Genomic DNA, 13,348 nt, shown 5'->3' with positions numbered 1-13,348 from the left:
ACAAAACAAATCAAAGCCAAAATATTCCAGGTTTAATAAGATTATCAGATGGAGAAATAGGGACTAAAGTTTTCCTGGCACACGGTGACCTAGGGCCACATAAGGTTCCCTCAAGCACAGAGAGTAAGCATGAGCACAGGGGCATGAGTAAACTCTGAGCACTGCAAGGTATGTTTACTCCAAAAAAATAAAATAAAATAAAATAAAGAAAGAAAATGGGAGATCTGGCTATTCCAGTGTTCCTAGAAGCTACAAAAAGCTTAGTGTTGAGGTGAGGTGGAGGTTGCAAAAATTTTTGTTTTGTTTTGTTTTGTTTGGGTTCCATATCCAGTGGTGCTCAGGGCCTACTCCTGGTTATGCACTCAGGAATCACTCCTGATGTGCTATGGTGCTGGAGATCTAACTAGATGAGCCACTTGCCAGGCAAAAGCCCTACACGGCTACTGGCTGTGCTATCTCTTGGCCCCAAGTTGCAATTTCTTAATCATCTCCTGCCCTCAGGCCTGTACTTCATTTGAATTCTTTGTCTGGTCTCTGGCCTTTGCAGCCTGCAGTCCCTTCCTTATTGGGTGCTCCCAGCTCCTTGAACTCTACAGACACCTGTTTGAGGCCCAATAATATCTATTTCTCTCCCAGGCCTGGGTGTGTCAGCACCTGTCTGTCTCTCTACAGGCTGTCTTGGAAGTTGGTCTCTGGCCACCAGCAACTTGAAGAAGCCTCAGCAGCATCCCCTGTTCCTTCCATGCTCCAGGACCTCAGCCTGTCCTCCCCACTTGCTGACTGGTCTCACTCAGGGCCCCGCACACTCCTCCGGTGGACAGCCCTCTGCGGCCAAGCCCACATCTGGACCCACTTTTGGATAGGAAATAAACTTTATTTTTGTAGTTGTTGGCTGTGGCTGCTGGTTGTTGGTTTCTGGGGGTTGGTCTCCTTAGGGCTTTGGAGGAAGTGCAGTCACGCCCCCACCACACCCCAGGGCCCTGTTGCAGTCTCTCCTAAGAGCCAAGGCGCCAACCAATCCACTTGGCACCTCAAGCTCACCACCAGTGGCCCCAGGGATGAGGTGGAGAGATTAATGAGTCACTCTGGGCCCCTTTACTGCCCCTCTGCTCTTCCCCCCACCCCCCAAGTCACAGCCACAGGCTCTGTTAGTGAGATCTAGAGTCCTGCTTCACCTCAGGAAATTGAGGGGGGGTCCCAATAGTCCCCATAGGCCACCAATGCAGGCCACAGACAGCAGGAGTCAGGGGGAAGAAGTTGTCACTGGCCATAAACCTGCTAGGGACCCCTCTTTGCCTTCTCAAGCTGGGTTTCCCAAGTTTGCATTTCTCTGATGACATGTGTGCAGTGGTCATGGATGTTAGAAGGTCCACCTGGCTCCCAGATGGAAGTGGGTGTGGCCAGGTTTGCTGCCTGGGATCCCAGACAAGCCACCTCCCGGGCTATTGGGTGATTAGTGTTGGCTGGTGCCATAGGAACAGCCCACAGCAGTCTCTGGGGCATCAAGGTTTGAGGCATGTCTCTGGGGACCGGATGCAGAAGCTAAGAAGTGGGTCTTTGTGTTGGAGGCTAGCAGGTGGGTGGACACAGAAGCATTCTGAAGTGCTTCAGAGGAGGCAAAAAAAAATGTCATGACCCACATGGACAGCTCAAACTTGTTCTGTGACTTAGTGGGGGCGGGGTGGCAGCGCCAACTGTATCTGGACTGATGACAGGCGCAGAGCAGCAGACGTGGTTTGGCTCTGTATTTGGCCGCAGCGACCAGAGCTGGTTTCAGACCGGGGGAGGCAGAAGAGAGATGAAGAGAGTGTCGAAGGCCCTGGGTGTATTCTGAGCTGGAGTCAAGTCCCCGGCTTACTGCCCTGTGCTGGATGCTCTTCCTTTGATCTCACCAAAGTCTCCAGAGCTGATTGCATGCCTCTCCCTTTACAGAGTTTGCCAGAGTGTGCACAGGGGTTTCTCTGGTGAGCAAGCGCGGTTTTTGGTGCACCTTGGTCCACATTACACACACACACACACACACACACACACTGACTGTCCTCTGATGAACAAGCACACACACACAAACACATCACACATACTGATTGTCCTCTGATGAGCAAGCGCGCACACACACACATATACACTGACTGTCCTCTGATGAGCAAGTACGGTTTTTGGGCACCTGGTCCACACTAGACACACACACACACACACACACACACACACACACACACACACACACACACACACACACACACACACACACTGTCCTCTGGTGCACCTCGGTCCCCATACTCCAAACTCACAAACACACACACAAATGCAAGCACACACAAACACAGTCTTCTTGCAAAACGCGCCAACAATTCCCGCCACCCCACCCCAGGCAGCCTGGCCTGGAACCCCGCGCGCAGCCGCGACGGCTAGGCCTGCGTGCCGCTCACCCAGTTCCCGGCTGGGCTCCGCCTCAACAGCAGCCAGCTCCACCCTGAAACCGAGTCCACCGGCGGTCAGCGGCTCCGCCCAGTTCGGCGAACTACAAGTCCCGGCATGCCCCGCGCTCGCCCTCTCGCCTCCCCGTCGCCCTCGACTGGCGTCTCTTGCGCGGGCGGCCGAGCGTGCCTTCTGATTGGTTGTCCGGCCGTGTCAATCACCTGGGCGTCCTGAGGGGGCGGGCCGGAGGGGGAGATCCGGATCCGGAGCGGCTGAAAGGCGGAAGTGGAGGCCGGAGCCTGGGACACCGCCGGGGGAAAGAAGAGCGGCGCCTGTCCGAGCCCCGAAGTAACTAACTCCGCCGCCCCGGAGCCGCCGTGAGTGTGCCCGCCCCGGGGCCCGTGTCTCGCCCGCGTTGAGGCCTCTCCAGGACAGCCATGCTTTCTGCCCAAGCCAGGCTGAGGGGGGTACTGGCCCCTCCCCCGACCCGTAGCCCCCTCTTAAGGGGCTCCCCAGGCGCCTGGCCAAAGGGGATCCCCATCTCCCCTCCCCTTTCCTGCTTTTGGGGAGCCTTGGGAAAGCACCCCGGCCCTCCCTTGGGCCTGTCTAGTCCAGGGGTGGGACGCCAAGGCCTGCCTCCTCTGCTCCCAGCTTTAGGGGGGTCTTTTTCCAGGGGTGAAAAGACTTGTTCCCTCCCCTTCTCTTTTAGAGGCGGGGAGAGTGCTGCTGGCTGCTGCTGTTGCTGTCCTTCCCCCCCCCTCTTGCTGCACACATACACCCCACAAACACTCCAACAGTGGTCTCTCCCTAGTAGCCCTAGGAAAAAATATATATTTGAACCCCACTTTGCAGGGGGTTCGAATGTCCTGGGAGAGAAAGCACCTTGCAAATTGCACGCCCTCCTCCCAAGTTCCTTTCTCTCTTTCTCGTACCCGGACTGTCCATGCAGGTTGGGGTCCCCTTCCCCCGCTGCAGCGTTTTCACGTTCCTGGAGCCTTTGGGGAATGAGCTGTTTTCTGGTCTTGTACCCCCGAACCCTTCTTTGAACAGGCCCACCCCACACACACGCCCCAGTTCTGGTTAAGGGTACTTCTGCTTAGGTTCTCTAGTTTGGTGAGTGTCTGCCTCTTCCTGCCTTTGAAAAATATAGCTGATGTTTGCTTAATCCTAGGGACAGATCACAGATCAGGGTGGATCTGCCCATTCATTATCTGCTCTGGCTCGCCCCTCCTCTCCCCTCCTTGCTCCAGGCTCAGCACAGATCTCTCGGAGCACGTGAATGCTTTTCAAGTTGCCTCTGAAGGGCCTCCTTCTCCTCCTCTTCTTCCTCCTCTTCTCTTTGGGACTCTGGTCATCTCCTCCGGAGGGTGGAGAGAAAGACTCAAGAGGGCCTGGAGTTGGTAGGTCCTCCACTGTCTCTCCCACTTCCTCTCCCCTGATCAATAGGTTCAGACCATTTCTAGTCCCAGGGCCCAGCTCCCCTTCTTCCTGAGCCCGATGGACTGTAGAGGACAGAGAGATAAGTTGAGATTAGTATAAAGGCACCTCTGGATTCTTCCTGTGCAAAGCCGTGTAGCTCAGGGAATTCCCATGCAATCCGGGAAGTGACGAGTCCTCCAGTCTTTCCAAGAGGCAACCTGTCCTGACATATGATCCTTGCCTGTTGCTTAGGACTTAGAAGTGTGAAATAGCTGGGGGAGCTGGAAAGTTCTGTTATGTGGTCAAAGTACAGGCCAGAGACCATACCTTACTGAGAGCAGTCAGCCTCTTTCAGGCCAAGACTGATCCTTCCTATCTACAGAGAGGAAGGGAGGGAAAGTCAGGTTCTCTTTGTGCATTTCTGAGCTGTTGTCTCTGCTCCCACCCCCTCCACTCATAGAAGTGCTAAAGGTTTTCTGCCTTGAGAACTTTTTGGCTGTTCTGCGAACTCCTCCATCTTTGGAGCAAAACCTTGTATTGCCTGGTTTTCTTTTCTTTTAAGTTCATTTCTCCTTATTCCTGATTTCATTATCTAGTGGGTTACAAAAACACCTACCTTCTTTCTTAGGGTCAGCAGTCTGATTACAAGCTCCCTGTTGATCTGGGCCTCCTAGGTGGGTGGTTGGAGGAGATTTCTGTAGCCAACTTAATTTCTCTATCCTCTCCCGCCTGGGCCTCGTAGGGGCAGTGCGGTGCAGGCTCACTGGCCATTGGTTGCTGACAAAATGTAGTTCTTAGAAGTGGACCCTCACTCAGGTCTGGAATCTGGGAGTCCTAGGATCAGGCCCCCAGTGTTCTGAGGAAGCCTTCCTGTTTTCTTCCAGAAAACGGCTTTTGAAAGAAAAGCCAAGAAAGCATCAGTGTGTGGGAGGTGAAGCAGCAACTTCTAACTTGCAGAGATTCTAGAAGCTCTAACCTGGCCAGGAATAGGAGAGCTTGGGGTGGGGTGAGTAGAAGCCCCTTCTCTCTAGGAATGGGAACCACCCCAATCTCTCCTCTCTTGCCTTTTATATGACACTGGCTTTTTTTCTGTAGTGCTGAAGGTGACAATGTAGTGCCAGGAATTGAACTTGGGGCCTTACATGTGTAAGGCATATGCTCCAATTCTTTTTTTTTTTTTTTTTAGTTCTTTTTGGGCCACACCCGTTTGATGCTCAGGGGTTACTCCTGGCTAAGTGCTCAGAAATTGCCCCTCTCTTGGGGGGACCATATGGGACACCAGGGTATCGAACCGCGGTCCTTCCTTGACTAGCGCTTGCAAGGCAGACACCTTACCTCTAGCGCCACCTCTCTAGCCCCTATATGTTCCAATTCTTGAAGCCATCTCTCCCCATGAACCATTTTAAATTTGCACAATTTGGGCCCGGAGAGATAGCACAGCGGCGGTATTTGCCTAGCAGGCAGCCAATCCAGGACCAAAGGTGGTTGGTTCGAATCCCGGTGTCCCATATGGTCCCCCGTGCCTGCCAGGAGCTATTTCTGAGCAGACAGTCAGGAGTAACCCCTGAGCAATGCCGGGTGTGCCCCCCCTCAAAAAAAAAAGTTGCACGATTTATTCTCCCTCTCTTTTTCTTGATTTTGGGGTATACCCAGTGCTTCTTTGGGCTTACTCCTGGCTCTGTGCCCAGAAGTCACTCCTGACAGGACTTGGGGGACCCTGTGTGGTACCAGGGCCCAAACCTGGGCTGGCTACTTACAAGGCAGGTGCTTTTCCTGCTGTTATGTCTCTCCAGTCTCAAACTATTCTTTATCTACATATTCCTCATGAGAACCTGGAAAGAAACACAGATTTATGATTCCACGTTATAGATGATGCTAAAGGAAATTGAAGCGCTTGCTTTACTCACGGAGGCATAGTAGGGTTTGGAGCTCAGGATTTGAGGTTAAGCAAGTCTTGGCATCCCTAAGATTAGGCCCTCGTATTATCTGTTGATTGAAAGAGCAAAGGCAGGGTGGCTAAAGACATCATACAGCGGGTAGACTGTTTTCTTTGACTTAGATTCAATCCCCCTCATCCCATATGGTTTCCCTGAGCCCGCCAGGAATAATTCCTTAGCACAGAACAAGGTGTAACCCCCAAGCACTCCTGGGTGTGGTGCCCCAAAACAAACTAAAAAGGGAACAAGGACACAGGTGAGTAGCCCTTCAGCATCCTTATCATTGGCTCCCCCTGCTCCTGTTCTCTTCACCTACCTGCCCACCCCCTTTCATCCTCCTCTGCTATTCGGAAAGTCCTGAGTGCCAGTTCAGTGTTCTTCAGGGCCCAAGTGACTGACATCTGTGCACCACTTACTTCTGGGGAACTTAAAAGCCCGAAGCATGCAAATCAAAATGAGTAGACCTGAGAAGGCTAAAGTAAATGAGCAGGTTAAAGGCAGGTTTGGGGTGCCAGGAACCATCAAGTCGGTTGCTCTTCATAGACTCACACACATGCATGTATGCACGCGTACACACACACTTTCCCCTTTTCTGCTTTCTCCTGCTGTTGGTGGGAACAGTGTGGCTTCACCAGAGTTCACATGGAAGCAGGACCACTGTCACTGGACTTGAGCTCCAGGAAACAAATACTTCTTAGAAAGGGCTTCCCTCCTTGGACCCTGGCCGAATATACTGTCGTGGTGGAGAGAAAGTTCTAGAGCTGCAGTCAACTGATTGTCATCTGGACTCTCCCGATGACCAGTGTATGGCTTTGATGTGACCTTGCTGAGGCCTGTTTCTTCCAGTAGAGGGAAGATACAAATTAACTGGCAGGACTAGAAATCAAGGGCACAGGAGCTAGTCCAGTCCCTGGCACAGAACATTTTCCCAGAACAGCAGCTTGGCAGACCTGTGGGGGTATTGACCCTGTACCCTAATTCAGTTCTTTGCATGTCTCCTTGTGGTACTTTGCTGGTCCAGCCTGTTTCCTCTTACTATAGACTTTGAGCAGCGATGCCGTGTATGCTGTTGTCGACAGATGAGATGGCAAAGGCTGAGGTGGGCTTTCTCCCACTGGGGGTCCCTGCCCTTTCTGAGGTTGGGTGTTTTGTCGTAGGAAAAACCATTTTCCTACAGATTTGGGGCATGTCACTTAGGTAGAGTTCATGCTTTGTTGGGGGTCCTGGGTTCCATTCTTTTTGTTTTTGTTTTTGTGGTTTTTTTTTTTCGGGCCACACCCATTTGATGCTCAGGGGTTACTCCTGGCTAAGTGCTCAGAAATTGCCCCTGGCTTGGAGGGACCATATGGGACGCCGGGGGATCGAACCGAGGTTGTGATCTTTTCTTGGCTAGCGCTTGCAAGGCAGACACCTTACCTCTAGCGCCACCTCGCCGGCCCCATTCTTGAAACCCAAATATTAGAAATAAAAGTAAAGCATAGATATTAGAATTGCCCTAGGATCTGTTAGATAGGGGAGTGCCAAGTTAGCATAATTTTGAGCTAAGATGGGAAACTTGAAGGTGATCTTATTTTTTTTTTTTTTTGGGTCAGGCTCAAAATGCTGAACAAAGGCTTTTTTCTGGCTGGGATTGGGGGATCCTGAGGGATGCTGGGAATCGAAACCAGGGTGGTGGTGTGCCAGGCAAGCATCCTACCCTCTGTCTTTATCTTTCTGGACCCTAGTTGCAATCTTTTTTTTTTTTTTTTTTTTTTTTTGGTTTTTGGGCCACACCCGTTTGACGCTCAGGGGTTACTCCTGGCTATGAGCTCAGAAATCGCCCCTGGCTTGGGGAGACCATATGGGACGCCGGGGATCGAACCGCGGTCCGTCCTACGCTAGCGCTTGTAAGGCAGACACCTTACCTCTAGCGCCACCTTCCTGGCCCCAATCTTTTTTTTTTTTGGTTTTTGGGTCACACCCGGCGGTGCTCAGGGGTTACTCCTGGCTGTCTGCTCAGAAATAGCTCCTGGCAGGCACGGGGGACCATATGGGACACCGGGATTCGAACCAACCACCTTTGGTTCTGGATCGGCTGCTTGCAAGGCAAACACCGCTGTGCTATTTCTCCGGGCCCCTAGTTGCAATCTTTCATTTGCAGCAGACAGCTGTGGGACTGATTTGGGGTGGTTTATAGGGCCTTTTTTTTTTTTTTTTTTTTTGGTGGGACACTCGGTGGTACTCAGGAATTACTTCACTCTTCACTCAGGAGTTATTCCTGGTGGTGCTTGGGGAACCAAATGATAGGATACCAGGGATTGCACCTGGCTTGGCCATGTGCACTCCAGCATCCTTCCTACTATACTCTCTCTTGATCTGGGAGTTGCATTTTTCAGGGCCATTGCTTCAGTGAGGATGCTGGGGTGCCAGATGTCCTGCAAGCCAGATAATAGTCCTGGCAACAGAGGAGGGTCTCTTCTTTTCTGTTCTTTTTATTTTTGTCCCCTCCTTTCCCCGAGGGTGTCTTCCAGTATTCCTATCTCCCTTTTTTGGGACCTGCAGTACAAGTAAAAACTATACCTCATGAGCTCTGGAATCTGTCAGGCACTCTACAGCCCACGTGTGGACTGACCCTCAAGGATGGAGACTGTGTGTGCATTCCCTGGAATGGGAAACTTGAGTCACTTAACAGCATCCCTCCTCACCCCTTCCCCTAGGCTGCCTGGGTCTCTTGTGTCACCCAAAACCCTGTTGGAATGTGAAGGACTCTAGTCCCCCCCTTGAGCTAAGGACTTCCCTCCAGGTGCAGAGGACACATCACTCCTGGGGGGCTGCCTTGTTCTCCTTCTGCACCCTCTCAGAACACAAATTATGGCCAGAACCTGCTATTGTGACCTCCTCACTGGCCACCACTGCAGGGTTAAGGCACAGGCAGACCTCCTAACTTGGCCTTGAAGGAAATGTCAGCCCATTCCTTCAAAACTTACTTCCTTGGCTCCCTGGCTTCAGGTTGGAGAGTCTGGGATCCTTCGCCCTGAGAAAGTTGTTTAAGGACAGATAGAGCACAGTCAAGGAGGGTAGAAGTTAGGGTATCAAGATGGGGGTCTCCAGCCAGGTTTCCAGAAGGGAAAGCTGTCTGGATCTCTGTGTCCAGTCAAGGATGTCATGGAAAGGTGAGTGCATCCTGCCTTTGGCCACCCGCAGCCCACCTGTCCAGCTCCAATGTCTGGTAGCTGTGAGTGCCCAGCCAAGGCTCACACTTAGCAAGGATCAAGGTGAGTGAGTTGAATTCTAGCCCCTGGGGACTGCATGGTACCTCCACACAGGGCTCATTCTCTTTTTTTTTTTTTTTTTTGGTTTTTGGGCCACACCCGTTTGACGCTCAGGGGTTACTCCTGGCTATGTGCTCAGAAATCGCCCCTGGCTTGGGGGGACCATATGGGACGCCGGGGGATCGAACCGCGGTCCTTCCTTGGCTAGCGCTTGCAAGGCAGACACCTTACCTCCAGCGCCACCTACCCGGCCCCAGGGCTCATTCTCAATGAGGGTGAGCCAATGGTGCCAAATGCAGTTGAGACCCCACCCCAGGTGATGAGAGGGGGCTCTCCACTTGCACAGGTCCAGTCTTGCAGCCTCCCACCCTGTAGCTGTAGACTTTGGGGATTATCCTCTTCCCACTACACACAAGAGAGTCTTGGAAAATCTGATTCTGTGTGACATGCTCAGTAAAAAAGATGCTTATACCACTGGCTGATGATATGAACAGCATAAGTTCCTGTGGCAGTACCCTATAGTTTTTTTCCCTAATATTTTGTATAAATGTGACTTATCAAGTTGTTCCATAATACAGCTGTTTAAAGCAGTAAATGTTCAGGGGCCAGAGTGATAGTATAGTGGTAGGGCATTTGCCTTGCATGCGGCCGGCCCTGGACAGACCCAGGTTTGATCCCAGAATCCATATGGTTCCCTGGACCTGCCAGGAGCAATTTATGTGCACTGCCGGGTGTGGCCCTCCCCCAAAAAGCAGTAAATGTTCAAACATCAATCCCACTGTCCCCAGTCTCCCACCCACCACCATAGCCTACCTTCATTAGGCACAAAAAAATTTACTTCATATTACTTGTTACAACACAAATGCAAATGGAATTAACAAAACATAGAGCAACATGGGTAAATTCTAAATGATTGTTATCTCTTCATGATGTTATTAAAGTCTATGGAAGGACTTACTGGGCTGAGGTTGGTACTAGTTGAGCCTTCTGTGTCACTGTTCAGTCTCACTGAGTTTGGTAGATTTTGTTTTTGTTTTTTTGGTTTTTGGGCCACACCCGGTGGTGCTCAGGAGTTACTCCTGGCTGTCTGCTCAGAAATAGCTCCTGGCAGGCACGGGGGACCATATGGGACACCGGGATTTGAACCAACCACCTTTGGTCCTGGATCGGCTGCTTGCAAGGCAAACGCCGCTGAGCTATCTCTCCGGGCCCATGGTAGATTTCTATGTAACTTTTCCATTAGATTTTCCTGTGATACTACTGCATTGACACTGCTATAAAATATGTGGTCATATGGCCACATGGTCCAGGATCTAAAACAAATTTGGTGGCTTGAAAGTTTGAGCAGGTTAAGTTGTGGAGCTGGGCCCTTTCTGTGAAAAGGTATAGGGGATGGTGTTCAGCTGCTGTAGTCCATGCAGAAAGGGGAACCTAGCAGCAGAATTCTGGTCTCAACAACATGGCCAGTCTTCTAAACAACAACTGCATACATCCAAGGCCTAACAAAGACCAGTGTTCTTTCCTTCATTCATTTTCCCACCAGCTTGTTTCCCTAGTCAAGTTCTCTTATGGCTGAAGCCTCTCCTGGAAGCTTAGGGCCAAGATTGCCCTCCTAGGGCAGGGGCAAGGAGATTAATGTTCAGATCTTTGGGAGGGGACAGGGACCCAATACCTGATGAATTCTTGAGGACATCAGGCCAGCTCCAAGTCCCCATGGGCAGTGCCTTTGCCAGAGAAAATGGTCTTTTTCCTCCTTGGCATGACTTTCACCTGCCTCCTGCCCACACTTTCCTTGCCCCTGCTTTGTGTAAAGTTTATTGTTTGTCTTTACAGAGGCTTTGTGGCCACTGGTGGTCTTGGGATCTCATGTCCCAAGATGAGCACCTTTTTTTTAATATTTATATTTTTGTTGTTGTTTCTTTTGGGAGGGGTCCGTCCACACCTGGTGATGCTCAGGGATTACTCCTGTCTCTGCTCAGAAGTCACTCCCCGCAGGCTCGGGGTCCATATGGGTTGCAGGAAATCGAACTGGAGTCCATCCATAGTTGGCCATGTGTAAATGCCCTACCACCAGTGCTATCGCTCTGGTCTCGGCTTTTTATTAATTTATTTGGAATTTTGGGCCATACCTGGCAATGCTTAAGGGCCTACTCCTGGCTCTGAGTTCAGGGTGATCTCTTGGTAGGGTTTGTAGGAATCATATGGAATGTCAGGGATTGAACCACAAGTTGGCTCTGTCCAAAGCAAGTACCCTACGTTCTGTACTATTTCTTCAGCTTCTATTTTTTTTTTTTTTTTGAATTACACCTGCCAGTGCTCAGGGGTTACTCCTGGCTCCATGCTCAGAAATCGCCCCTGGCAGGCACAGGGGACCATATGGGGTGCTGGGATTTGAATACCTGTCCTTCTGCATGAAAGGCAAACGCCTTACCTCCATGGTATCTCTCCATTCAGCTCCTATTATTAAAAATCATTTCAGATTTGTTTTATTTTTAAAATGTATTTAGTTTTCATTTTATGGCCACATCCAGTGCCTCTTCATTCAGGAATCATTCCTGGCAGGACTCAGGGGGTCATATGGGATGCCAAGGATCAAAACTGGATTGGCTGCATGCAAGGCAAGCATCCAGCCTGCTATACTATCTCTCTCTGGTCCCTGCAGATTAGTTTTCTTGTTACTTCTGGCTCTTCACTCAAGCAGGCTCTGGGGTCTATATGGGATGCTGGAGATTGACCTCAGGTCAGCCATGTGCCAGGCAAACGCTTTACCTGCTCCAGTCTCTTCAGTTCAATTTTAGAGATAGCAAAAGTAGTGGAGCTTGTTTTCTTTTCCTGTATCGATTTTCTACTGTTGTTAATCTCTCATGCGTGCACCATCCATCTGTCACCGATATCAAGGCAGTCTCGGTTCAGTAGTAGGAACAGAGTCTAGGCTTCCATTCAGATTCTGTCGTTTGTCTCTCCTGCCCACTTTCAGGCCCAGCTTCCCAGGTTATGTTTAGGGGTCTCATCTCTGGGGGCTCCTATTGACTTGTCTATTTCTCATACTTGCCTATTGCCCATGTCCATGACGACACTCAGAATCCTGGTCAGCTCTTGACAGCTGATTCTCCCTGGAGGTCTGCCCACTATTTTTCTCAGGAGTAGACAGCATGGAAGTCTGGAGGAGACCGGCGCGGTGAGGTGCCTTCTCATCAGGTCCTGTCTAGAGCAGCCTGTGCCGGCGGCTTCCTTCTCCATGTGGAAGCCAGGCCTTGTGAGACAAGTCCTCGTTCATTATTTAGAATTTCATTCTTAGCTTGAGCAGCAACACAACTTTTTTATGTTCTTTTTCTATGGACCTTCTTTTTTTGTTTGTTTGTTTGTTTTTGGGCCACACCCAGCGGTGCTCAGGGGTTACTCCTGGCTGTCTGCTCAGAAATAGCTCCTGGCAGGCACAGGATTTGACACTGGGATTTGAACCAACCACCTTTGGTCCTGAATCGGCTTCTTGCAAGGCAAACGCCGCTGTGCTATCTCTCCGGGCCCTCTATGGACCTTCTTTCTGTTGTGTATTTCTGCTTGCAAGTTTGTCGTTGGTGGGTTTTTGCTTCTTAAGGAAATGTAGGGGACTGGTGTATCAAGCTAGTCCACCTCTTTCTGTTCTAATTGGAATCTATGTGCTGTACTCACTGACTACTGACTCCCCTAACTTGTTGCTGAGAGCTTAGTTTCAGCAGTGACCATGTGCCAGGGGTTGAACCTGGGGCTTCAACATACAAAATATGTGCTCCAGCCCTTTGAGTCATCTTGCCAGCACAAGTTTTTTTTGTTTTTTGTTTTTTGGGCCTTACTCAGTGACGCTCAGGGGTGACTCTAGTACGGGCAAGACAGACGCCTTGCACCACCGCTCCAGTCCCACAAGTTATGTTTTTGTTTGTTTGTTTGTTTTTTGCACAGCATGATATCAAATTGAAAGACAAAGCACAATGGGAATGTGCTGTAAATGCAGAAGAAAATTGCCTGATGCCACACTAAATATCACTTAGGCCAAAGAGACATTACAGCAAACAGGGAGTTCCTGATGACTAGGGTTTGATTTCCTGTACCATGTATGGTTCCCCAAGTACCACCAACCAGGTATGGGGTCTCCTCCCCCAAAATAAAGAGATCACTTAGGTTGAGACTGTTCAATGTACCATCTCTTTTTTTGTTTGTTTGTTTTTTGGGCCACACCCGGCGGTGCTCAGGGGTTACTCCTGGCTGTCTGCTCAGAAATAGCTCCTGACAGGCACGGGGGACCATATGGGACACCGGGATTCAAACCAACCACCTTTGGTCCTGGAT

General features: G+C 50.6%; 2 protein-coding genes across 2 annotated transcripts in view; both read left to right on the top strand.

The window, feature by feature from the left end:
- LOC126016963 (signal transducer and activator of transcription 5B) overlaps positions 1–13,348 on the top strand; it is a 131,149-nt gene that overhangs the window by 79,006 nt on the left and 38,795 nt on the right. The gene's annotated exons all lie outside the window — the stretch shown is intronic.
- The window catches only part of RAB5C (RAB5C, member RAS oncogene family), a 32,728-nt gene continuing 22,052 nt past the window's right edge, over positions 2,673–13,348 (top strand). The window contains exon 1 of the mRNA XM_049781305.1: positions 2,673–2,792. The gene's annotated coding sequence lies outside the window, so the exon portion shown is untranslated. The remainder of the gene's footprint in view (positions 2,793–13,348) is intronic.

Source organism: Suncus etruscus, chromosome 1, assembly GCF_024139225.1.
Source record: "Suncus etruscus isolate mSunEtr1 chromosome 1, mSunEtr1.pri.cur, whole genome shotgun sequence".
NCBI classification, from domain to species: domain Eukaryota; kingdom Metazoa; phylum Chordata; class Mammalia; order Eulipotyphla; family Soricidae; genus Suncus; species Suncus etruscus.
Note: the sequence above shows the minus strand (reverse complement) of the source record. Positions and strands in the feature narration are given on the sequence as shown.